The sequence below is a fragment of the Pseudoliparis swirei genome, chromosome 21 (assembly GCF_029220125.1).
Source record: "Pseudoliparis swirei isolate HS2019 ecotype Mariana Trench chromosome 21, NWPU_hadal_v1, whole genome shotgun sequence".
Taxonomy (NCBI): Eukaryota; Metazoa; Chordata; class Actinopteri; order Perciformes; family Liparidae; genus Pseudoliparis; species Pseudoliparis swirei.
In genome coordinates, this window is record NC_079408.1 from 13,627,836 (window position 1) to 13,654,840 (window position 27,005).

The 27,005-nt window shown below is 40.5% G+C and overlaps 1 long non-coding RNA gene, 5 other non-coding genes and 2 pseudogenes across 29 annotated transcripts in view; all 8 read right to left on the reverse strand.

Annotated features, from left to right (window-relative positions):
- Positions 1-1,687: 1,687 nt before the first annotated feature.
- LOC130211656 (uncharacterized) overlaps positions 1,688-27,005 on the reverse strand; it is a 37,951-nt gene continuing 12,633 nt past the window's right edge. For 9 of the 24 annotated variants that reach the window (XR_008835119.1, XR_008835123.1, XR_008835118.1 and 6 more), the window contains 20 exons: positions 26,247-26,296; positions 25,380-25,431; positions 25,058-25,090; positions 24,802-24,851; positions 20,678-20,721; positions 20,439-20,494; positions 20,111-20,159; positions 19,601-19,639; positions 19,381-19,429; positions 5,218-5,282; positions 4,705-4,756; positions 4,381-4,413; positions 4,114-4,163; positions 3,758-3,801; positions 3,525-3,576; positions 3,215-3,263; positions 2,703-2,741; positions 2,480-2,528; positions 1,972-2,010; positions 1,688-1,802 (listed from right to left, as the gene is read on the reverse strand). This is a non-coding gene — a long non-coding RNA (uncharacterized LOC130211656). Of the gene's footprint in view, positions 1,803-1,971; positions 2,011-2,479; positions 2,529-2,702; positions 2,742-3,214; positions 3,264-3,524; positions 3,577-3,757; positions 3,863-4,113; positions 4,164-4,380; positions 4,414-4,704; positions 4,757-5,217; positions 5,283-16,378; positions 16,429-16,636; positions 16,670-17,177; positions 17,243-19,380; positions 19,430-19,600; positions 19,640-20,110; positions 20,160-20,438; positions 20,495-20,677; positions 20,722-24,801; positions 24,852-25,057; positions 25,091-25,379; positions 25,432-26,246; positions 26,297-27,005 lie in introns of all 24 variants that reach the window. The other 15 variants (XR_008835134.1, XR_008835130.1, XR_008835129.1 and 12 more) reach the window with 12 other exon arrangements.
- Positions 1,867-1,937, reverse strand: LOC130212354 (small nucleolar RNA SNORD31). Its single transcript, XR_008835312.1, has one exon. It is a non-coding gene; the product is annotated as a small nucleolar RNA SNORD31 (small nucleolar RNA).
- Positions 2,595-2,668, reverse strand: LOC130212342 (small nucleolar RNA SNORD31). The gene has a single exon (XR_008835305.1). It is a non-coding gene; the product is annotated as a small nucleolar RNA SNORD31 (small nucleolar RNA).
- LOC130212351 (small nucleolar RNA SNORD31) lies at positions 3,330-3,398 on the reverse strand (annotated as a pseudogene).
- LOC130212334 (small nucleolar RNA SNORD29) lies at positions 3,921-3,984 on the reverse strand. Its single transcript, XR_008835297.1, has one exon. It is a non-coding gene; the product is annotated as a small nucleolar RNA SNORD29 (small nucleolar RNA).
- Positions 19,493-19,566, reverse strand: LOC130212343 (small nucleolar RNA SNORD31). Its single transcript, XR_008835306.1, has one exon. It is a non-coding gene; the product is annotated as a small nucleolar RNA SNORD31 (small nucleolar RNA).
- On the reverse strand, positions 20,226-20,294 carry LOC130212353 (small nucleolar RNA SNORD31; annotated as a pseudogene).
- Positions 24,614-24,678, reverse strand: LOC130212341 (small nucleolar RNA SNORD29). Its single transcript, XR_008835304.1, has one exon. It is a non-coding gene; the product is annotated as a small nucleolar RNA SNORD29 (small nucleolar RNA).

Here is a 27,005-nt window from a genome sequence, read left to right on the forward strand (position 1 = left end):
ACACTTGAGCACTGACTTTCAGTGGGTTAGGGTGCCAGACAAAACCAGCCGAATTCAGTGCACTGAAAGTACCCGGATGGCGCACTGCAAATGGGCAAAAAAATGCGGTGTAAAACGATGGACACTACTCGCCCTAAACGGGCGCCATCTTGGCTACGTAGCGGAGGAGGAGCCCTTCTTCTTTTTAGGCGGCTGGCATCCAAACTGGTGCATTACCGCCACCTACTACCTTTCTTTGCGAACTAGAAATATCTAGCACTTTATCCCCTCAAAAAGAAAAAAAATAAACAAAACTAGAGCCCTTTCGCCAGCTTTTCATTTTATTTCTAAAACAATGGCGGACGAGATGGCTACGGTAGCACAAGCGGTAGACCACGAAGCTACAGACCGTAAATGTAAGTATAAGCGATAATTAAACATTGTACTGGTATTAAAATGTACTACTAACATGCCATTCTCATTTCGCAAGCAGATTTGCGTACGTCACTCCCGGCTTAATTCGCAGGTGCCGTGAACAGATTTGCGTACGTCACTTCCGCCAAGTGGTTAACGTAAGTGTTCCATTTGATACAGCACTTAGCGATGGAGTGCACTACAGATGTCAGTGCACTGTATTGCAGTGTACTTTGTAAAGTGTCTGGTAGTAGACACAGCCTAGGACTGGCAAGAGTCTGAGGACATCTAGTGGCTGGTCTGAGGACTGCAGGTCTGGGGAGCGAGCAGGAGACTGGGACGAACAAAACCACCGACCCACTAGTCTGACCCACTAACATCTAGATAGTTGAAGTGGTTTGAGATCTTAAGTTAAGACTGTCAATCAATTTTAAAAAAAATTACTAATTAATCGCACATTTTGAAATTCATTAATCGTGATTAAAAGTTATTTTTCTTCTTTTTAAAGACCAAACTTCACACAGCTGTGTTTTCAAAGAGGCTCCTACCTATAAAGTGCCAGCGAGGTATTTAATATTGTGGATGATAAATTGTTTCTTCAGTGAAACATCAGATTTGGAAAAATCAAGAAGTATATTGAGACCCCATTGGTCCTGTCATCTTTAACACTGAACAGCAGAACCAGTGGCCTTGGTGACTGACTGACTGACATTCAAATATGTCACGTTAACTCTCTGGAGGCATGTTCTCAATTTTACAAAAAAATATAAATTCACCTTTTAAAGGCGTTTTCATATGACACATACCCACGTGTTCTACATCAAACATTCCAGAACAATCTCAGCTCTATTCAATGAGGCTCAGTTGTCCTGGTGCCGTGTTCTCTGCTCTCTGACTGACAGGCTGCGAATGAGCCTCACCTGTGAGGTGGGAGGTCCTTTATGATTTACTGAGTTCACTGGTTGTTTATTTCGCTAAATGTTGACCAATGCAAATAGTGTTAAACCGTACTGCCGCGGTTTGACATTCAGAGGAGTATAAAAACTTCAACGAACACCGGAAGTAAAAAAAATTGCGTTACAATATTTTAGTGCGTTAACGCGGCCAAATTAATCACAGATTAACGCGTTAATGCTGACAGCCCTAGTTAAGACATACTTTAAGCTCTGTGTTATAAATCTAAAAGTTTGAAGCTTTTATTTTCATAAAAGAGTTATTTTTTGGAGATTAGATTGTCAAATATTTTATATCTACACTTGAATATCTCATTTTGGAGTAAGAAATCACACAAATGCCCTTTTAAAAGCAAACTTTTATTTTTCCAGTTAATATAAATCCAAGTAAAACAGAATCATGTCTCCAGCAGCACGAGATGACTCTGATGAAGACGTCACAGTTCTGGCCAGAAACTGCGAAGGACAACAATTTAGACATCAGGCGTATAAACTTAAACTAGAACTGTAAAGTTGTATTTTGATCAGGGGTAACCAATCAGTCATGAATTTTCAGACTGGCGCGGTAATAAGAAACTCATCACTTCTCGATGGAAATATTAAAGCTCAAGGTTTACATTCTTACCTTAAAGCTCCAAGCAGTCGGCAGCAAATCAGCTGGACTCTGAGATGAGAAACACGAGACACTTACAATGTGCTACACAGAGTCATCAAGTCTTGAGCGCATGGTCAACAATTAAAAAAAAGGTTTTCATACAAAAAAATTGACAATTAGGGTTACAATAAATGTACATGGACTGGTCAACACAAAACAAACTTGACTCACATTGTGACCATTTGAAAGAAAAAAATGTAAAAGTAAGATTTAGCGTCTGGGATTAGATCAGGAGCTCCTATCAGTCATTTACTCACAGCCAGCGCTCCATCTGAACACCAGCAGGTCACTTTACACCTCGTAAGGGTCATCAGTGCCATACTGGGTCAACAGGAGAGGAGGCTGACTGGAGTAGTAAGGCTCATACTTAACCTTGACTGCAGAGTATCTTCATCATGTCCACAATCCCAGAATCATCACTCTAGGTTCTCATTTACACATGTAACAGATTTCACAAGTAAAATCAAACCACATTTACCTGCAGCGGTCCCAGGTGTCCCGTTCCCCTGAAGAGAGCGACATCAAACCTGTAACAGTGAACAGGGCGAGTCAATACGGTTTGATTTATGTTGACGACTACATCATTACGTCTAGTGAGATCAGAGAGGTACCAATCAGTCATGAATTATCAGACTGGGGCGGTAATAAGAAACTCATCACTTCTAGATGAGAATATTAAAGCTCACGGTTTAAATTCTTACCGTAAAGCTCCAAGCAGTCGGCAGCAGATCAGCTGGACTCTGAGATGAGAAACACGAGACACTTACAATGTGCTAGACAGAGTCATCTAGTCTTGAGAGGATAGTCACAACAATAAAAAAGGAATTTTCATTTAAATAATTTGACAATTAGTTTACAATAAATGTACATGGACTGGTCATCACAAAACAAATACTTTACTCACATTGTGACCATTTTGAAAAAAATAAAAAAGTAAGATTTAGCATCTGGGATTAGATCAGAAGATATTATCAGTCATTTACTCACAGCCAGCACTCCGCTCCATCAGAACACCAGCAGGTCACTTTACACCTCGTAAGGGTCATCAGTGCCGTACTGGGTCAACAGGAGAGGCTGACTGGAGTAGTGAGGCATTGATGGACCTCGACTGGTAAGTAAGGGTATTCATCACGTCCACAATCCCAGAAACATCACTCTATGTTCTCATTTACACATGTAACATATTTCACAAGTAAATTTAAACCACATTTACCTGCAGCGGTCCCAGGTGTCCCGTTCCCCTGAAGAGATCGACATCAAACCTGTAATAGTGAACAGGGCGAGTCAATACGGTTTGATTTATGTGAACGACTACATCATTACGTCTAGTGAGACCAGAGAGGTACCAATCAGTCATGAATTATCAGACTGGGGCGGTAATAAATAAATCACTTCAGAGATGACGGAGCAGCGTGGAAGATTTAGTGGATCATCTGAACACTAGGATGCTCTCCAGGTAAAAGTCTCCTACATGATCAGGCGTCATCATGGCCACCTAGAAAACACCTGAAGGCCTCACTCACCTGGACCAACACTCTCGTCGTTAAGATGGCAGCGTCTTCCAAAGCCAGACACCTGCAGAAGAGGACAAGTCAGAGCCGAGCACGAGAAGCCTGAACTACCCACGGCTCTCCGTCGCTGATGTCAGTTATTCGATTTCTCAACATTGATTCAGACGAACGAGACGTTATCTCATCATTCTCAGCAGGTGTGGGAATAAAGGCCATCGGCCTCTAAAGGTGCATTTATATCTTACCTTCAACGAGACCACCAGTCACGTCAAAGTAGGCGATGAATCATCTGTTGGCAAATGATGAAATTAATTTACTGCACAAAAGATGCTCGTGACTTTTACTGAGATCTGGATGAGAATAAAAAATACATGTTACGGGCAGTTAAACCTGGTAAATGGAAATGCAGTTTCTCAGAAGTTCGTGTCTTTTCACATCGGTTCAAAGTGAGCTAAGTTCATCATCATTGAAACTGCATCATCATGACATCATGTACATGTTACTGCGAGTGTGGAAGGAACTTCAATGTAGTTGTCATGTTTATACCCCATAAATAATGGCCTGTATCATTAGACAGTTCCTTCTAGCTTCAGTCTCTCACCTGCAACAGTCCTTCATCCTTCCTCATCACCGTAGATCAGCCATGAACACCTGGAGGACAAGAGGTCAGAGATGGACTTAACAAAATGTTATAGTTGCCATGTTGAACTAAAGCAGGTGTTTCACAGTGCTGGTGGAGCTCATGTGCTTCTCAGAATCTGGTAAAGTGTTTCTTCAAAAGATGATTTAGTGAGAATTAAGAATCATCACTGAAGCACATGAGCACCAGTCAGTGGATCAGAGCTAGAAGATTAGAGAAAAAACATACCTCGTGTAGAGGTCAACCACATTCTTCTAACACCTAAAAGGGGAGAAAACGGCATCTGTGAGTTTTAAGATGACTTCACACAAGCACAATTATACAATGAGTTTCATGCTACTCAGAATTTGAAATGAAGTTTCCACAAATATTTTCAGTGAGAGAGTTCAAAGAGCACATCACTGTAGCACATGAGATTAAACTAATGAGATTTACTGCCGGCTTGTTAATGATGGTTGACGTGATGCTGCGAGCGTCAACAAAACTAGAGCTTGTAAATAAGTTGACAAGCAGCTCACTCAGTGAAGTGAAACACCTGAAGGCCTCACTCACCTGGACAAACACCCTCATTGTTAAGATGGCAGCGTCTTCCAAAGCCAGAAACCTGCAACAAACGACAGTCAGAGCCGAGCACTGAACGACTAAACGACCCACGATTCACCACCGCTGATGTGCAAGTGTGAGCTGCAGTTTAATTTAGTCTAGACAAAAGCATTGAGGAAATTAAGCAACCTTAAATATATTTAGATCTTGGGAACAATGTGGCCACAGCATGAATCAGCCTTTAACTCACTAAGCGGAGTTGACTGGGATGAACCACGGCCTTTAGTTTCTCTTCCCCCGTCAGATTAAGACTTAGTGCCAGGAATGGACACCGCCTTGCCCAGACAGGGGTACGTCTCCAAATTAATTAAAACATGTCGTCACTCAGGAAACATTAGTTTCATGTTTCGCTGCAGCAACTAGACACGTGACCGACAGCTCAAATCAGTAGGTCAAACACATGCATGATGATGTCACAAGGTCAGGACATAATGGAAAATGTGTTCAACCCTGTCAACTTACAGGGAACGCAGAGGTCAGACAACACTAGCAAGGAAGTCTCAGTTTGTCCAGACGCTGGACCCTACCTGTAAACATGGAGGGTGTGGACATTTTATTAATGAGAAATAAGTCAAATGTAACATTTAATAACAGTGATGGCATCCATGTACAGGACTGTCTCAGAAAATTAGAATATTGTGATGAAGTTCTTTATTTTCTGTAATGCAATTTAAAAAACAAAAATGTCATGCATTCTGGATTCATTACAAATCAACTGAAATATTGCAAGCCTTTTATTCTTTTAATATTGCTGATTATGGTTTACAGCTTAAGAAAACTCAAATATCCTATCTCTAAATATTAGAATATCATGAAAAAGTATACTAGTAGGGTATTATACAAATCACTTGAATTGTCTAATTAACTCGAAACACCTGCAAGGGTTTCCTGAGCCTTGACAAACACTCAGCTGTTATAAAAATTTTTTACTTGGTCTGAGGAAATATTCAAATTTTATGAGATAGGATTTTAAAGTTTTCTTAAGCTGTAAGCCATAATCAGCAATATTAAAAGAATAAAAGGCTTGCAATATTTCAGTTGATTTGTAATGAATCCAGAATGCATGACATTTTTGTTTTTTTAATTGAATTACAGAAAATAAAGAACTTTATCACAATATTCTAATTTTCTGAGACAGTCCTGTATATACACTAGAGATGCACCGATCAGGTTTTTGGTGCCGATCACCGAAATCAGTATCTGCTGATCCGATAATACCGATCACGGTGTAGATTGAAGCATTCTATTTATTGTGTAGCATTATTGCCTAGGACCATGAGGAAATACATATATAAAGCAACTCGAACATTAAAGAAATTACCGATTTCTTTAAACATTAACTTTGAAAAGTTTCCTAATTGATACATTTAAATTGTTTGATTGCTATTGTAGGGGATTTCAGTTATGTATGAAAAACATCTGCATTATTCATTTCCTGGAACTCTTGGGTAAATCTATATACCTTTGGGGAAAAAAAGGGGAAAATTTTTAAAAAAAAAAATTTTTTTTTCCCCAAAATGAAAAAACCCCGGGGAAATTTTAAAACCCGGGCATGGTTTGGGGGGGAAAAAAATTGGGAAAATTTTTTTTTAAAAAAAAAATTTTGGGTTTTAAAAATTTTACATTAAATAAAAAAATTTTAACCCCAGGGCCCGGTTTCCCCAAAATCCCCAAAAAGAAGGAAACAGGGCCAACTCAGGAAGTTTTCCTGATGAAGAAGGACCCAACCATTCTAATTCCAATCCCCGAAAAAATCAACACGTGAAATTTACAGTACAAGTGCTTTGGACGCTCCACTGGTAAACCAAAAATATAAAATTCATGAAAAACTGGGGGACAAAAAGGTGAATTATGACGATCTAAATTTTAGCTCGTAACCAACTACTCAAATTTTTAACGCATGAAAACCGAAGTCCCCGGCCCGTAATTCGATTCAACGCAAGAATACGAATTAACACGTATGAACCTAAATAATTTCCCTGAAGAGCCACACGAATCACCCCTTTCATCTTGAGGATTAATAGCTCGATTAAACACCCCGGCCGTACACAAACCTGGAAAATAACCATTCGGATGCAGTGTTACAGGCGGTGGATTGCACAATTCTCTTTAAACGGTTAAAGGGTAACTTTCAAAAATAACCCATCACTTAAAGGTGAATCACGTATAAAAAATTTAAATGGAACTCCCCGTCAAGGTTTAAGGAATGTGAGTTAAAAATTCAGATTAACGGAAAAGGGCGGTACCAAATATGCCTCTTAATAATGTTTAAAAATTTGTTCTTGGAAGTTTAATTTAGCACCCGAGTAAAACGTTTAACATGTTTTTTTCAAACCGAAAATTTAAAAAATTAATGTTTCTTGGATAATCCCCGTTAGGGCTCTTCCGTTTTCTTTTATGGTTCGTAAGTTTAACACCAAAGAACCTTCGGTTTTTTACCGTTTATAACATGGGAAATAACCTGTCATACTAATAAACGGGTTTCACTGCTCATTTACAACTATTAAACCACGGCGGGCACTAAGGTCAGACTAAAGTGGGAAATTGCCAATTAAGAAACAATGATTTAATAAAGAAAGAAAGGACTTTCGGAAATGGAAGAATGGCCCAATGGTATAAACTAATTTTAATTTTATGTATGAAACCAATCCATTTAAATATGCAATTAATGGGGAAAACCCTCCATCGGGGTTTTCTGAAAAATTTTCCCAAATAGAAAACTTATTGTAAGTTTTGTTGACAGACCGCTTTATTTGCTTTAAAAAAAGCCCTGGAAAATGTCCAATCCCAAAGATTTTAATATTTCACTATTGATTTATTTGGGTCAAAGAAGAAAATTTCCCCTTTAAGAGCCAACTGGAAAAGTTATTTTTTTACCCCGAAAGCCTTTATGGTTTCCATTGGGAGAAGGGCTCCATTTTTCCCCGGGCGTGGTTCCAAGCCGGTGCCTTTCCTGGCTGGAAGGAGTTCTAAGGTGGAGGACTTAAGGCTATGGCCTGGAGTCCGTCTTTTGCCAGTTTCTGTGAGAAGAACCACAAACGGAAGGGTCGAAACTAAAAAGGAAAAGCAGAAGTGAAAACCCAGAGTTTTCCCGTTTGCCAAAGGGAGACAAACTTGGTTAAAAACAAGGTTGCTAACAAGAAAGCTTTTGAAACCGTTGCTTGAACCATTAGGGTGAAACGATTTAAGAACTCCCTTAAACACCCAATATTGCTTAACAGGTTGTTCTGACTTCCCCAATTGTTGCTTTTTTTGCATGTTGACCTTTTTGATGCTTTTATTTTGCAACTTTGAACCCAAACCCATTTTCTAAACTCCAAACCCTCAGCCCGTATTTTTGAATGAGGACATGTTTGAAGTTTTTTTAATTGCATTAAAATGGTTCTTTTAAATAAACGTTAAATATTCAACCCAACACTAATTACTTTTTTTTGAAAAAAAGGAAAATTACACCGCCCATTTGCTTGCTAATGGTGCCGTTTCCCGAAGGACGAAAGACTCCAAGGAAGAGGGGCCGAAAACGGCATGTTGAAGGGGCCCAAGTGAAGACGAGCACGGTCAAACGACAGGCCCAAAATGCCGTCATAAAGTCTTCAACATCGAGTCTCTCCCCCGAACCGGTCCTCACCTCCCTGCACACTCGTAGATCAGCACAGAGACACCCTGCAGAGGGACAAAGTCAGCCGAACTTACGTTTAATGTTAGCACGCTTTCGCACATTCAGTATGAATAAAGACCACTTAACGAGCTGTTACTCATTAAAGCACCTTACGTCAAGCAGAATTGGGATGAGAAGTGTGCCCATTAAAAGATGCATTTATGAGACATTAAGATAATGCAGTAACGCTAAACATGGATGATCATCTTGGTTTAAATGTGAAATTAAGAAAAGATACTCGTGATTTATGCAGTCATTAACATTACAATTCTTTACACCTGAAAAGGGAGACAATAGGCTAAACCTTAATTTTAAAGATTCACACTGTCAAACATTATATGCCATTATTTGGCATCTTAAGAGTAAAACCGCTGTTACACGTAGTATCGTGTGAGCGTATTTCACTTTAGTGTAGAAAACATTAGGAAAAATGTCAGAATCCGTTAAACTATATTTAATTGAGGCTAGAACATTAAATTGTACAGTCAGACTCGAGCTCCCTTTTGCTCACTAGTCACAGAGAATGACTGGTTCTGAACACGTTGTTTTCAACCTTTCGTCAGGAAAACTGACTGCCAAAAGGTAACCTGCCATGACAGTGAGTTCCATTCATGTTCCTTGTCATTTGAGACACGAGACACTCGCGAGTGCAGGCCGGACAGTTTAACAATTACTACATGATGTAGCACTGTTGTCTTCACGTTTGAAAGTACATTTGACATTTTTGCTAAACAGATACTCACGCTCAACAAGTACATATTGCGTATCTAGTACTAGCCAGTTCAGATGCGAGACCAGAAAGGAGGACCAATGGAGCTCAAAGTACTGACTTTCTCGGAATATTTCATGTTGACAACATGTATGCTAACAATATTGAAATTGGCACTTTAAAGAAGTATTATTTACATTGACTTGTCACAAATTACGTTTTTCAGAAATGTGACTCCATGGAGGGCTAACTACATTTCAGAATGTACTACCAAGGTCCACTGTTCCCTGCTGTTGTTCCAGTTGTGAATGACTGACAAGTGGTCTAATGACTTTCAGCAAATCTGGATTACATCATAGAACAATTATCTTCATTGTAGACAGCAAACCTCGCTGCATCAAACACCAGAGCCTTGAAAACACAGTCTCAGAATGGTTTCATGCTTTAACAGAAGATTACTTTACATGCAGTTAATGTGAGGTCAAGTTGCACTTTAATAGACCTGATTTTTAGTATCTTCTACTCAGTCCCATGAACATACTCTACTATCAGCCAACTATGGAGGAGTGAACTCATTTATGCACCTGCCCAAGTGGCTTAGCAGCTTGAACTCTGTGCTCAAACGTTGTTTCTAAAGTTCGGTTCATTGGACGGTTGACAACGCTGATCTTAAAAAAGCCTGGTACCAATGACTTTATCATAAATCAAACGTTGCATCTGATTTTTGAGATCACGACAATGCCTCGCAGAAACCCTCACCAGCTACAGGGACTGGCTCATGTTAAAAGCAGTTCAGTTAATCTTTTAGCATCTGGAACATGAGATGAGCTTAACTACACGAGTGAGGATTAAGCACTTAGCCAGTGTAAGAGAACTCATGGGAACTCGCTAAACATGCTTTATACAGTTTGCGTTCAGTTCAGTCCTCACCTGAAAGTCCTTCATTTCTACAAATCACCGTAGACAGCCTAAAACAGCACTGCAGGACAAGAGGTTACAGCAGATGACTTACAAATGTTATTAGTTGACCATGTTGAAAAAGCATGTAATAGCTGTGGTCATTTCAAATCAATGTATACATGTGGTTTTCAATAATGTCATGACTGTAATACAGAACAATACTAACCAATTGTCATGGAAAAATAAGTAGCGGATTAGATAACATTTTAGTCATTTTCACACACCTCATGAGAACACCACGTCAATTTCACTGTAAGGGTCATCTGCCTACTGGTCACAAAGCTACTGAGTAGTGCATTGACCTATGGTTAATTGTCCACAATTCCAGCAAACATCATCTAGTTCAAATCAAACTTGTAATACAAATTAGGTATTCAAAACCTTTTATTAATCTGCATTGTTGATCCCGTTCTGAAAGCTCGCCAAACCTGTCACAGGCAGTTGCTGTCAATGTACATAGACATTTCTAACCAAGAGACTCGTGTTATCACATGCGGTAAAAGGAATCATACTCTCATTAGATAACACTGATGCATTGGTGGACAGGAACCTTCAGGAGTGCAGTAGTCCCAAATGACAGGCCGTATATTGACAGTATCACTTTATCAGTCTTCACCTGCGAACATGTCCTTCAGTCCTTTCAACCAGAAATCAGCCTGACACCTGAGGACAAGAGGTCAGAGATGACTATGAATAATGTTATAGTGCCATTTGAATTTTCAATGTCAGCTTACGAGTTTCATCATTCTTCATCAGAAACTGTCAATCGTTTTACGTTCAACAACATACAATGAAATGTAAGGAATCATCATGACAGCACCCATGTAGCTTTCATCTGCAGACTAGATATTTAAACATTACCTGTGAGTGTCAGACCTCATCTAAATAAAGAACGGAGTTTAAAACTTGGATCCGAATTTTAATTAGAATTCAGTTGCAATAATTTGTCTGAATGCTAATACAAGGATCCCACTTGACCCCTCGAGTCAAGGTAACACTGCAGTTAATTGAAATAGATTAGAAACAGGCGCAAATTGCAGTCTTAATATATTAGCATTGTATAAATGTGGCACTGCTTTCACTTGTAACCGAATCGGATTTGGTAAACAGCCAAATTTCCACACCCAGAAACTTAGATTAACTTTAGTCCCTTACATTGTAAGAAGGGGCAAGAATTGATCATTTTAAAAACGTGAACTTCATTTGTCATGCGTTTATTCAATTTAATAGTATACCTGAATCAGCAAAATTTGGGGCTGATTGGCTTATCATGCAGATGACCAGACATTAGACTTTGACTCACTTCTGAGTATGTCAAGGTCTTGAAACAGTCCTTAAAATCTCTTATTGTAAGAACACTGGAGAACATGAGCTCAGAGATGGAACTAATGAAGTAATGTTCATAGATTTTCAGATGTTCACCAATCAATATGACTTTTAAACAATTTCATCACAAATAATTTGCCACATTAGGTGTTTCAGATAGTAGATGGACTTAATCACAAGTAACAATAGACTTCACATTTACCTTTGGTCAACAGTAAGCGTTTAGCCTCTGTTCCTGGACGATTCTGATACATCATAAGTGGCGCATGTTCAATTAAAGCAGTTCTGCTGAAAGCAGGTATTTCTACTCAGTGAAACGATCATCATTGCGATGGTCAAAACAGATTAGACAATGAACTGAGTATGTATTATTGTTGAAGTGTTGAACTAAGAACCATTGATCTTACATATGCACTTACAATCACACAGAACAGGCATCACTCTAGGTTAACACAATTACACGTGACCAAATCTACTGCACCTTGTACTTTAAAACCGAACTGTCCAAAGGTCGAACTATGCCCACGCTTGAGCTAATACCATGTGACACACATCGGCACATAAATGAGTTTGTGACAATATTCACTTATCGTGTCTACATTTATCAAGACTAAAAGATGAACCACTCGCATGAAATTATCAGAGGCGACTAACAGGTTAATATTGAACACGACGCGACATGTGAGATTTGGACATCGGACTAAGTGCTCAAGGTAAAAAATCCAACAGTCCATCTGGCTCACCTAAGCAAAGTTCATTTCTGCATAGTGTCACGTGACCCCTGGACCAACATCGGTCTGTTACTAGTCATATTTAGAGTGAATACAGCGTCTCAGCAAGTCCATGATGCTCCTGCCGAGAAAGGAATTCGTCAACACGATGACATGATGAATTAGACTGAAGCTTGTATGCGGCTAATAGCTGGTCTGTTATGTAACGATCTTCCAACATGTAGATAGGGAACAGGATAGTACTACATATTTAAAACTCAACAAAATGTAGAATTGCACAACCAACCACGAACACTACTCAATGAGTCATTTAACTTTACACAAAGCTGAGACACACCATCATTTACTAAAGACAGCAATACACTACAAGTGTGGACTAAACATAGACTCTTTAATTAATGCTGTGCACAATGCTAGCTCGCGGACTTTGAACTGACATCTTGATAGGAACTCCATTTAGAATTAACATTACGGGTAAAAGTAGAGACGCTGGATTTGAGAACATGGAGTCTCTTAGATGCACAGTTACAGATGCACATGATCTACATTGATAAATGCTTGTGAAAAAAAATATTTCAAACATAAAACATTCGTCAAAAACATGATACCAAGTATTTAAATAGTATAATACCAGTGTTAAACAGAACTAAATGTCCTAGTTGGGACTCGTAGCCTGCAATCATTAAATAACATGTGACAGCATTTAAGCCGACTGACGTTAACTTCTAGTGTTCGCTGAGCGACAAAACCCTGATTTTACATCATCAGTTAGTCTGCAGACATCTTCCAGTCTGATTTCAGTGAGTAAATACAATCGACTTCAGACCTGAGCGCGTTTAACATTTAGTTTTGAAGCACTATTATGATGCTCTCGCAGTAAATGGTCTACTGTAATCATTTAAATGTGTGCACTGCAGTCGCAATGTCCTCCTGTCTTTTACATGACCAATTCACCATCGTCTCCATCTCCTCGGCCCAGAGCAGACGGAGGCACGTGCGAGACTGAGAAGAACTCGTCACACTGAAACCTTCACCGTGATTGGTCAAATCCGTTTGTCTGTCAACATTTTGCAGAAAAAACACACCAATGAACACTCAGTAAATCACAAAGGACCTCCCACCACCACAGGTGAGGCTCATTAGCAGCCTGTCAGATCAGAGAACCAGAGAACACGGCAGCGAGGCAATGCGCCTCATTGAATAGAACTGAGATTGTTGGAATGTTTGATGTAGAACATGTGGGTATGTGTCATATGTAAGCATAAGCGCTTTAAAAGGTGAAATTTACATTTTTGTAAGATGGAGAAAATAGCCCAACCTCCATAGGGTTAACGTGACATATTTGAATATCAGGTCAGTTACCAAAGCCACTGGTTCTGCTGCTGTTCAGTGTTAAAGATGACAGGGACCAATGGGTCTCAATATACTTTTTACTGATCTGGCTGTTTCACTGAAGAAACAATTTATCATCAGCAATATTAAACACTCGCTGGCACTTTATAGGTAGGAGCCTCTTTGAAACACAGCTCTGTTTGAAGTGTAAGGTTAATCTTTAAAAAGAAAAATAACTGTTAGTCGGATGATTAATGAATGTCAAAATGTCACGATTAATTAGTTAATTTTTTAATTGATTCAACAGCCCTAGAAAAACATATAATATATCGCCACTCATCATCACGGAGAGAAGCTTCCTCCCATTTTCAGGGCCCGATAACACAATGTGTGCAGGCAGCGACAAACATTTGAACAGTTGTTTGTCAAGGATGGCTTCTCATTGGCCGGATGAAGCGTGAATCTTGAAGACACATAAATGGTAGCTCTGGCCAATGACAGTTTTATTATTTCACGTGACTGGACTATTCGGCAGATCAGAGGCGGTATCGTTCCTCGTCCAAGAGCTCCACGGAGCTACCCGCGCGGGCAGGTTGCTAACGGAGCTGGTCAGCTGGAGCTCCAGTGAGTAATGCGCTGTTAGTTTCAGCTGTCTGTTGTTCCAAAGTCCTGGGACTGAAACTCTCTGGACTAGAACGGGGGGAGGAGTCTAAAGAGCTTCAGACAAGTGTAAAGCATGAATGCATGAAGCTAACCCTGTTTGCAGAGCAGCAGGAGACCGAACTGGCATTGAAAACACAACGAAGAAGTTCTGAAAAACAGACACATTCCCTCCAGAATAATGGAAACAGGCTACAAACATGATTGACTTTAACCAGAGTAAAGTGACCACTTTAAAGAGAGGAGGCTACTTGTCTTTACAGTAGTGGGTCTGCTCTGTCACCCAATGTAACATGTGATCTCTGTCTGACTATTCTGCTCTGAACCTCTTTCATGTGAGGGTGAAACTCTTTTATTTTGCAAACCTCTGAAACCCAACCCAATGTTTCTTAAAGCTGCTCTGAACCTCTCATGCCCAAAGTTACAGTGTGTTGATAGTTGTTATTGGACAGTGTTGAGCACACTGTTCTTTAAATAAAGCTTTGTTTTTTACAATATTCTACTCAAAACCTCTTTTCTTCTCATTGTTGAGTGCCATTTAAACTGTGCCCCCCCCCAAAAAAAATTTCACCAGCCGCCACTGCTGCCAAATGAAAATGCAGTTTCTCAGAAGTTCGTGTCTTTTCTAGGGCTGTCAATCGAGTAAAAAAAAATTAATCGCACATTTTGAAACTGCGATTAATTAATCGCGATTAAAAGTTCATTCTTTTTAAAGACAAAACTTCACACAGAGCTGTGTTTTCAAAGAGGCTCCTACATATACAGTGCCAGCGAGGTATTTAATATCGTGGATGATAAATTGTTTCTTCAGTGAAACATCAGATTAGTAAAAAAAGAAGAAGTATATTGAGACCCCATTGGTCCTGTCATCTTTAACATTGAACACAGCAGAACCAAATATGTCACGTTAACCCTCTGGAGGCGGGGCTCATTTTATACACTTTACAAAAAAAATTAAATTCACCGTTTAATTTATGTTGCCTTGGTCATTTTGACCGAATCAATATTACACCTCCTGCCACCTTCGGGTTAATTTGACCTCCATTCGATGTTTAATGTCGTGTTCTTCGTAGTCAACAAACAAACATAAGTGCCTCACACTTAAACTGGAAAACAATATTAATTCTAATAATTTTCTGGAGGTTTTAATTGCTGGCGTCAAATTGAACCCAAAGGGTAAAATATGTTAGTAAATATAAAGGTAACAGGAGGGTGAAACATTGAATCAGTCAAATGACCAAGGCAACAGGAGTTAAAAATTTCTTCTTTTAAAGACAAAACTTCACACAGAGCTGTGTTTTCAAAGAGGCTCCTACATATAAAGTGCCAGCGAGGTATTTAATATCGTGGATGATAAATTGTTTGTACAGTGAAACATCAGATTAGTTAAAAAAAGAAGTATATTGAGACCCCATTGGTCCTGTCATCTTTAACACTGAACAGCAGAACCAGTGGCCTTGGACACTGACTGACATTCAAATATGTCACGTTAACCCTCTGGAGGCTGGGGACATTTTACAAAATAAATTAAATTCACCGTTTAAAGTCTTTTGCATGTGACATATACCCACGTGTTCTACATCAAACATTCCAGAACAATCTCAGCTCTGAAATGAGCCTCATTGTCCTCGCGCCGTGTTCTCTGCTCTATGACTGACAGGCTGCTAAATGAGCCTAACCTGTGAGGTGGGAGGACCTTTGTGATTTACTGAGTGTTCATTGGTTTTTTTTCCCCCCGAAATGTTGACAGACAAACGGATTGACCAATCACGGTGAAGGTTTCGTGTGACGAGTTCTTTCCGCGCCGCGTCACCCGACACGTCGCCCCTCCGTTCCTCTGTGGATCAGAGGGGGAGACGGGAGGAAGGAGGAGCAGGAGGAAACCCGACTGATTCATCCACGAGTTTAAACTGATTTCTGCTCCTTATTTTCGCGGAGAAATGATTGTTTTAAAAACGGAAACAGTGTCAAACCGTAAAAATAAAATAAAGAACTTGCGTTAATATATTTTAGTGCGTTAACGCGGCCAAATTAATCGCATAGATTAACGCGTTAACGCTGACAGCCTTAGTCTTTTCACATCGGTTCAAAGTGAGTATCGGTTAATCATCATTGAAAATGCATCATCATGACGTCATGTAGATGTTACTGCAAGTGTGGAAGGAACTTCAATGTCGTCGTCATGTTTATACCCCATAAATAATGGCCTGTAAAATTAGACAGTTCCTTCTACCTTCAGTCTCTCACCTGCAACAGTCCTTCATCCTTCCTCATCACCGTAGATCAGCCATGAACACCTGGAGGACAAGAGGTCAGAGATGGACTTAACAAAATGTTAGTTGCCATGTTGAACTAAAGCAGGCGTGATAGTGCTGGTGGAGCTCATGTGCGTCTCAGAATCTGGTAAAGTGTTTCTTAAAAGATGATTCAGTGAGAATTAAGAATCATCACTGAAGCACATGACAGTCAGTGGATCAGAGCTAGAACATTAGAGAAAAAACATACCTCGTGTCGAGGTCAACCACATTCTTCTAACACCTAAAAAGGAGAAAACGGCATCCGTGAATTTTAAGGAGACTTCACACGAGCACAATTATATTATTAGTTTCATCGCACTGAACGACTAAACGACCACGATTCACCACCGCTGATGTGCAAGTGTGAGCTGCAGTTTAATTTAGTCGAGACAAAAGCATTGAGGAAATTCAGCAACCTTAAATATATTTAGATCTTGGGAACAATGTGGCCACAGCATGAATCAGCCTTTAACTCACTAAGCGGAGTTGACTGGGATGAACCACAGCCTTTAGTTTCTCTTCCCCCGTCAGATTAAGACTTAGTGCCAGGAATGGACACCGCCTTGCCCAGACAGGGGCACGTCTCCAAAGTAATTAAAACATGTCGTCACTCAGGAAACATTAGTTTCATGTTTCGCTGCAGCAACTAGACACGTGACCGACAGCTCAAATCAGAAGGTCAAACACATGCATGAGGACATCACCAGGTCAGGACATTAGGGAAAATGTGTTCAACCCTGTCAACTTACAGGGAACGTAGAGGTCAGACGACACTAGCAAGGAAGTCTCAGTTTGTCCAGACGCTGGACCCTACCTGTAAACATGGAGGGTGTGGACATTTTATTAATGAGAAATAAGTCAAATGTAACATTTAACAACAGTGATGGCATCCATGTATATACACTAGAGATGCACCGATCAGGTTTTTGGTGCCGATCACCGAAATCAGTATCTGCTGATCCGATAATACCGATCATGGTGTACATTGAAGCATTCTATTTATTATGTAGCATTATTGCCTCGGACCATGAGGAAATACATATATAAAGCAACTCGAACATTAAAGAAATTACCGATTTCTTTAAACATTTAGGACTTTTACTTTGAAAAATGTCCTAATTGATACATTAAAATTGTTTGATTGCTATTGTAGGGGATTTCAGTTATGTATGGAAAACATCTGCATTATTCATTTCCTGGAACTCTTGGGTAAATCTATATACAGGACTTTTTTTAACATACAAAAGTCTGACCTTTATTTTTAAAAACTCTTCCTTGGTACAGTAAAAATGTTAGCATAATTTAAGCTAAATCTCAGAAACGATCTTTCAAGATACAAAATCAGTTAATTGTTTACTTGTATATGTTCGTGTATGATTTGTCTACATCTTATTTTGATAAACGGATGTCGTTTCACGTGGTTCTTTCCGCTAACTTTGCAAAACCGGATGTCACATAAATCCTTCCGCTAACTTTATCAAAACCCTCGCTCGCTCCCGATCGAATGCGTTTTCCGTGAGCATCAGTCTCTAGGGGCTCAGACATGTGAGAGTCGGCTGAGTCGACCCAGAGATTCAACTCGGGGGACGGAGACGCCGCTCGGTGCGTGAGGATCCCCTCGTGGACCTCTCACTCTGCGGCTCTCGCCGGGCGCATCGTCTCCGTTGCGATGCGCTGCGATTGAAACGTCTGATCGTCCTCGCAGATGTGACGTCATCTGATCAGCCGTTTTGAGAACGCCGATATGGATCGGCGCCGATCAGATCGGTGCATCCCTACTTACAATGTGCTACAGAGTCATTAAGCGCATGGTCACAGCTAGGGCTGCAACAACGAATCGATAAAAAGTCGGAGTGACATTCACGGAGCTGTGTGCGCCTACAGGTGATGTTATGAACCCAGACACCAGGGCGCTACATGTTACGATGTGTGTGGCATTTCCACAACAAGTATAACGTAGAAAAAGTGGTCAATTATTCCGTGGCGGATGGCTGAAAATATTTTTCCACGGAGAAAGGCAACAGAGATAAGCCACACCCCCTCACCATATGAGGCGTTTAACCCATAAATAGCCAACTCAGGAGAGTAAACTGCCGTCAGTCTGTTTATGACAGGGTTCATCCACATGCTGACCAGTGAATAGGGTTCATCCACATGCTGACCAGTGGATCTCCAGGACCTTTCCATGATTTTAAACCAAATTTCCATGATTAAACATTTAGTGAAAACTGTATACATGAACAAGTGAGAAGATGTAGTTTTTAAACTAACAATGAGAATTCTAAAGCATACCGTATATAGTCCGTGTAAATTAACATTTGAATAAAACACATTTGCATTACTTTTCCAAACATTTTGGGATTTTATTTTTTCCAATTACTTTTCTAGGCCTGGAAATACCCATTTAAAAATTCCATGACCGTACGGACCCTGTTTTGAATAAAGGGTTGCAAATTACAGTGTTTTTTTTTTATCCGATTAATCGAAACAATTAACAGATTAATCGATTATCAAAATAATTGTTAGTTGCAGCCCTAGTCACAATTTAAAAAAATATTTAGACTTTCATTTAAATAATTTGACACTTAGGGTTACAATAGATGTACATGGACTGGTCATCACAAAACAAACACTTTACTCACATTGTGACCATTTGGAAAAAAAATAAAAAGTAAGATAGAGCGTCTGGGATTAGATCAGAAGATATTATCAGTCATTTACTCACAGCCAGCGCTCCATTCCATCAGAACACCAGCAGGTCACTTTACACCTCGTAAGGGTCATCAGTGCCGTACTGGGTCAACAGGAGAGGAGGCTGACTGGAGTAGTGAGGGATACGGTGGGCCTTGACTGGAAGCTAACCAATTCATCACGTCTACAATCCCAGAAATATCACTCTAGGTTCTCAGTTACACATGTAACATATTTTACAAGTAAAATTAAACCATTTACCTGCAGCGGTCCCAGGTGTCCCGTTCCCCTGAAGAGATCGACATCAAACCTGTAACAGTTAACAGGGCAAGTGAATACGGTTTGATTTATGTGAACGACATCATTACATCTCGTGAGATCAGAGAGGTACCAATCAGTCATGAATTTTCAGACTGGGGCGGTAATAAGAAACTCATCACTTCTAGATGGAAATATTAACGCTCACGGTTAACATTCTTACCGTAAAGCTCCAAGCAGTCGGCAGCAGATCAGCTGGACTCTGAGATGAGAAACACGAGACATTTACAATGTGCTACACAGAGTCATCAAGTCTTGAGCGCATGGTCACTATAAAAAAGGAATTTTCATTTAAATAATTTGACAATTAGGTTTACAATAAATGTACATGGACTGGTCAACACAAAACAAATACGTTACTCACATTGTGACCATTTGGAAAGAAATAAAAAAAGTAAGATTTAGCATCTGGGATTAGATCAGAAGATATTATCAGTCATTTACTCACAGCCAGCGCTCCGTTCCATCAGAACACCAGCAGGTCACTTTACACCTCGTAAGGGTCATCAGTGCCGTACTGGGTCAACAGGAGAGGAGGCTGACTGGAGTAGTAAGGCAGCGGACGCGCCTTGACTGATGCGAGCTATTCATCACGTCCACAATCCCAGAATCACCACTCTAGGTTCTCATTTACACATGTAACATTTCACAAGTAAAACTAAACCATATTTACCTGCAGTGGTCCCAGGTGTCCCGTTCCCCTGAAGAGATCGACATCAAACCTGTAACAGTGAACAGGGTGAGTCAATACGGTTTGCTTTATGTGAACGACTACATCATTACGTCGAGTGAGACCAGAGAGGTACCAATCAGTCATGAATTATCAGACTGGGGCGGTAATAAATAAATCACTTCAGAGACGACGGCGCAGCGTGGAAGATTTAGTGGATCATCTGAACACTAGGATGCTCTCCCGGTAAAAGTCTCCAACATGATCAGGATCCATCAACTACTTGTATGTCATCATGGCCACCTAGAAAACACCTGAAGGCCTCACTTACCTGGACTAACTAACACCCTCGTCGTTAAGATGGCAGCGTCTTCCAAAGCCAGACACCTGCAGAAGAGGACAACAGTCAGAGCCGAGCACGAGAAGCCTGAACTACCCACGGCTCTCCGTCGCTGATGTCAGTTATTCGATTTCTCAACATTGATTCAGACGAACGAGACGTTATCTCATCATTCTCAGCAGGTGTGGGAATAAAGGCCATCGGCCTCTAACGGTGCATTTATATCTTACCTTCAACGAGACCACCAGTCACGTCAAAGCAGGCGATGAATCATCTGTTGGCAAATGATGAAATTAATTTACTGCACAAAAGATGCTAGTGACTTACTGAGATCTGGATGAGAATAAAAATACAAGTTACGGTCAGTTAAACCTGGTAAACAGTGGCGGTGCGTCCATAGAGGGCACTAGGGCGCCGCCCCTCTTAAAATGTTGATGGAAAAAAATACATCCTGTCAAAAAACATTATATACCAAGTCATTTAAATAGTAAATATACCGTGTTGACGTGCTAAATGTGTGTGGGAGACCGTCAGCCTGTCAACAACCACTTAAGTTAATGTGAAAAAATTAGGACTGTCAGCATTAATCTATGCGATTAATTTGGCTGCGTTAACGCACTAAAATATTTTACCGCAACTTTGTTTACTTCCGGTGTTCGTTGAAGTTTTTACACTCCTCTGAGTGTCAAACCGCGGCAGTACGGTTTAACACTGTTTCCGTTTTTATAACAATTATTTCTCCGCGAAAATGAGGAGCAGAAATCAGTTTAAACTCGTGGATTAATCAGTCGGGTTTCCTCCTGCTCCTCCTTCCTCCCGTCTCCCCCTCGGATCCACAGAGGAACGGAGGGGCGACGCGGAAAGTACTCGTCACACGAAAACTTCACCGTGATTGGTCTATCCGTTTGTCTGTCAACATTTTGCGAAAAAACAACCAATGAACACTCAGTAAATCACAAAGGACCTCCCACCTCACAGGTGAGGCTCATTAGCAGCCTGTCAGTCAGAGAACCAGAGGACACGGCGCGATAATGTGCCTCAATATATAGAGAGCTGAGATTGTTCTGGAATGTTTGATGTAGAACACGTGGGTATGTGTCATATGCAAACGTCTTTAAAAGGTGAATTTACATTTTTTTGTAAGATGGAGAAAATGAGCCCAGCCTCCATAGGGTTAACATGACATATGTGAATGTCAGTCAGTTACCAAGGCCACTGGTTCTGCTGTGTTCAGTGTTAAAGATGACAGGACCAATGGGGTCTCAATATACTTCTTTTCTTTTTTACTAATCTGATGTTTCACTGAAGAAACAATTTATCAACAATATTAAATACCTCGCTGACACTTTATAGGTAGGAGCCTCTTTGAAAACACAGCTCTGTGTGAAGTTTTGTCTTTAAAAAGAAAAAATAACTGTTAGTCGCGATTAATGAATGTCAAAATGTGCGATTAATTAGTTAAATTTTTTTAATCGATTGACAGCCCTAGAAAACATATAATATATCGCCACTCATTATCACGGAGAGAAGCCCCTCCCCATTTTCGGGGCTCCGGCCCAACGTGTGTGCGGCAGCAAGCAAACATTTCACAGTTGTTTCGGCAAGGATGGCTTCTCATTGGCGGATGAAACGTGAATCTTGGGGCACATAAATGTGCGCTCTGGCCAATGACAGTTTTATTATTTCACGTGATTGGACTAGTCGGCAGATCAGAGACCGGTATCGTTCCCTCAGCCAGAGAGCTCCACGGAGCTACGCGAGCAGGTTGCTAACGGAGCTGGTCAGCTGGAGCTCAGTGAGTAATGCGCTGTTTAGTTTCCCCTGTCTGTTGTTCCAAAGTCCTGGGACTGAAACTCTCTGGACTAGAACGGGGGGAGGGGTCTAAAGAGCTTCAGACAAGTGTAAAGCATGAATGCATGAGCTAACAGCATGAAGCTAACCCTGTTTGCAGAGCAGAGCAGCAGGAGACCGAACTGGCATCGAAAACACAACGAAGAAGTTCTGAAAAACAGACACATTCCCTCCAGAATAATGGAAACAGGCTGGTTACAGACATGATTGACTTTAACCAGAGAGTTATGGAGAAGTTTGACCACTTTAAAGAGAGGAGGCTACTTGTCTTTACAGTAGTGGGTCTGCTCTGTCACCCAATGTAACATGTGATCTCTTTCTGACTCTATTCTGTTCTGAACCTCTTGCATGTGAGGGTGAAACTTTTATTTTGCAAACATCTGAAACCCAACCCAATGTTTCTTAAAGCTGCTCTGAACCTCTCATGCCCAAAGTTAGTGTGTTGATAGTTGTTATTGGACAGTGTTGAGCACGGTGTTTTCTTGAAATAGCTTTGTTTTTTACAATACAGGGCCCCAGACTGCGACCAAATGGTCGCATTTTGCGCCTAAAATTAGACACAGTGCGAGTAAATTTTTCATCAACTCGCGCATGCGCGACCAGTAAATTAGCAGGTTTCTTTTTTTTGTTATTAAATATTTTTGTTGCTTACAAACTTGTTCTACACTTCAGCCCACTATAGTTAGCGGTAATGCCTGAATGACTGGTTTGCTAACCGACATTAACTCCAGAAGAAGAAGAAAGGAGACGAAAGAAGAAGAAGAGGCTGGCCTGTGTGGCGGGGGCTAATGTGTGAAAAGAGGCGCACCGCAGCGGAGACACGAGGCGAGGGCGCAGAGTGAGAGGTCCACGAGGGATCCTCACCACCAGCGGCGTCCCGTCCCAGTTGAATCTCTGGGTCGACTCAGCCGACTCTCACATGTCTGCTCCTATAGACTGATGTTCACGATAAACGCATTCCATCAGGAGCGTGAGGATTTTGATAAAGTTAGCGGAAGGATTTAAGTAACATCCGGTTTTGCAAAGTTAGCGGAAAGAACCACGTGAAACAACATCCGTTTATCAAAATAAGATGTCGACAAATCATACACGAACATATAAAGTAAACAATGAACTGATGTTGTATCTTTTATAGATAGTTTCTGAGATTTAAGCTTAAATTATGCTAACATTAAAACATTTTTACTGGACCGAATAGTTTATAAAAATTAGTCAGTCTTTTGTATGTTAAGAAAAGTCCTGTATATAGATTTCCCAAGAGTTCCAAAATGAATGATACAGATGTGTACCATACATATCTGAAATCCCCTACAATAGCAATCAAACAATTTTAATGTATCAATTAGGACATTTTTCAAAGTAAAAGTCCTAAAGAAATCGGTAATTTCTTTAATGTTTGAATATGTATTCCTCATAGTCCTAGGCAATGCTACAATAAATAGAATGCTTCAATCAACACCGTGATTGGTATTATCGGATAAGCAGATACTGATTTCAGTGATCGGCACCAAAAACCTGATCGGTGCATCTCAGAAACCAACAAATGTTTTGATTGGCCACATGAAGTGCAACATGCACATGCTCAGGTATGTTTTCTCTTAAATATGTTTAAACTCAATACAGCGCTGAAGAGTTCTGTTGTGAATATTTTGCAGTTCATGAAGGCAAACAGGCATAAGATTGTATATTATAGGTGTTATCAGTAATACAGTAAAATGATGGGAAAACTTTGTCGATTTATAGTGTGTCAGGTTTTCCTGCGAAGAAGAATTTAGGCGGCGCTTTTTCCGAACTAAGGCAAAAAAAGTCTGCGATTAAAACTGCGATGTGGTGTGTGGCGGCCGCTCTGTCATGAGAAATTGTTGACGGGGTAGACGAAAATTATAGAGTGGCGGGTGGAGATTTCACCCTGTTATAATAGTAGGGGAAACACTGGAGTTGATAAGCGTGTCTTCTTGTCTGATCAATATACAACTGTGAGGTGCGTGAATGGACAGAGCGGCCAGCTGCTGATCACTCACTCAACAGCTCAACCTGCATGAACAGACGGTGCGCGCATAGCGCGCAAACATTTTGGGGAGCACCGAAGACCCATTTTCACCCAGGAAAAACCCTGTGTGCGCCCCTAAATTTTCTGCTTGCGCCCCTAAAATTTTAAGTTAGGGGCCACTGTGCTCCTAGTAAAAAAAGTTAGTCTGGAGCCCTGCAATATTCTACTCAAAACCTCTTTTCTTCTCATTGTTGAGTGCCATTTAAACTGCGCCCCCCCAAAAAAAAAAATTCACCTGCCGCCACTGCTGCCAAATGAAAATGCAGTTTCTCAGAAGTTCATGTCTTTTCACATCGGTTCAAAGTGAGTATTGGTTAATCATCATTGAAAATGCATCATCATGACATCATGTTACTGCAAGTGTGGAAGGAACTTCAATGTCGTCGTCATGTTTATACCCCATAAATAATGGCCTGTATAATTAGACAGTTCCTTCTAGCTTCAGTCTCTCACCTGCAACAGTCCTTCATCCTTCCTCATCACTGTAGATCAGCCATGAACACCTGGAGGACAAGAGGTCAGATGGACTTAACAAAATGTTAGTTGCCATGTTGAACTAAAGCAGGCGTTACAGTGCTGGTGGAGCTCATGTGCGTCTCAGAATCTGGTAAAGTGTTTCTTCAAAAGATGATTCAGTGAGAATTAAGAATGATCACTGAAGCACATGACAGTCAGTGGATCAGAGCGAGAAGATTAGAGAAAAACATACCTCGTGTAGAGGTCAACCACATTCTTCTAACACCTAAAAAGGGAGAAAACAGCATCCGTGAGTTTTAAGGAGACTTCACACGAGCACAATTATATGATTAGTTTCATGCGACTCAGAATTGGAAATTAAGTTTCCACAAATATTTTCAGTGAGAGTTCAAAGAGCACATCACTGTAGCACATGAGATTAAACTAATGAGATTTACTGCCGGCTGGTTAATGATTGTTGACGTGACGCTGCGAGCTTCAACAAAACTAGAGCTTGTAAATATGTTGACAAGCAGCTCACTCAGTGAAGTGAAACACCTGAAGGCCTCACTCACCTGGACAAACACCCTCATTGTTAAGATGGCAGCATCTTCCAAAGCCAGAAACCTGCAACAAATGACAGTCAGAGCCGAGCACTGAACAACTAAACGACCACGATTCACCACCGCTGATGTGCAAGTGTGAGCTGAAGTTTAATTTAGTCTAGACAAAACCATTGAGGAAACTAGAACGGGCACTCGGTAGAGCGCATACCTTCGCCGCAGACACTTTTTTGGTACCATTTCATGACCTTGACCTTTGACCCGATCGATCCCAATATCTAATCAACTGGTCCCCGGATAATAACCAATCATCCCACCAAATTTCATGCGATTCAATACTTTTTGAGTCCTGCGAAAGATTTTGACCTGTTCATGACCTTTGACCCGATCGATCCCAAAATCTAATCAACTGGTCCCGGGATAATAAACAATCATCCCACCAAATTTCATGCGATTCGGTTCAATACTTTTTGAGTTTTACGAATAACACGCATACAAATAAATGGCGATCAAAACATAACCTTCCGGCATTGTCAATGCGAAGGTAATTAAGCAACCGTAAATATATTTAGATATTGGGAACAATGTGGCCACAGCATGAATCAGCCTTTAACTCACTAAGCGGAGTTGACAGCGATGAACCACGGCCTTTAGTTTCTCTTCCCCCGTCAGATTAAGACTTTAGTGCCAGGAATGGACACCGCCTTGCCCAGACAGGGGACCATTTGATTATTGATCATTTAGAAACACGTGAACTTCTGCATTGTCATGGCGGATCAGATTTATAACATAGCATCACAAAAATGATGTACATGCTTGTCTTTTATGTCGATTATGTCCAGTATAATTTGACAGTTCCTTCTAGCTTCAGTCTCTCACCTGCAACAGTCCTTCATCCTTCCTCGCCACCTTAGATCAGCCATGAACACCTGGAGGACAAGAGGTCAGAGATGGACTTAACAAAATGTTATAGTTGCCATGTTGCCACAACAATAAAAAAAACTTTCATTTAAATAATTTGACAATTAGGTTTTCAATAAATGTACATGGACTGGTAATCACAAAACAAATACTTAACCCAAATTGTGACCATTTGGAAAAAAGTAAGATTTAGCATCTGGGATTAGATCATAAAACATTTTCAGTCATTTACTCACAGCCAGCGCTCCGCTCCATCAGAACACCAGCAGGTCACTTTACACCTCGTAAGGGTCATCAGTGCCGTACTGGGTCAACAGGAGAGGAGGCTGACTGGAGTAGTGAGGCAATTGGGAGGCCTTGACTAGGACCAGATTTAATCATGTCCACAATCCCAGAAACATCACTCTAGGTTCTCATTACCTTCGCATTGAAAATGCGGAAGGTTATGTTTTGATCGCCGTGTATTTATTTATTTGTATGCGTGTTATTCGCAGAACTCAAAAAGTATTGAACCGAATCGCATGAAATTTGCTGGGATGATTGGTTATTATCCGGGGACCATTTGATTAGACTTTGGGATCAATCGGGTCAAAGGTCAAGATCTTTTTTTTTACCATAGCACGATACATTTTTGTCCAATTGGCATGCAACTAATGCCAAAATGTTCATAATTCAATGCCCAATCATATATGCGAAGGTATGCGCTCTACCAAGTGC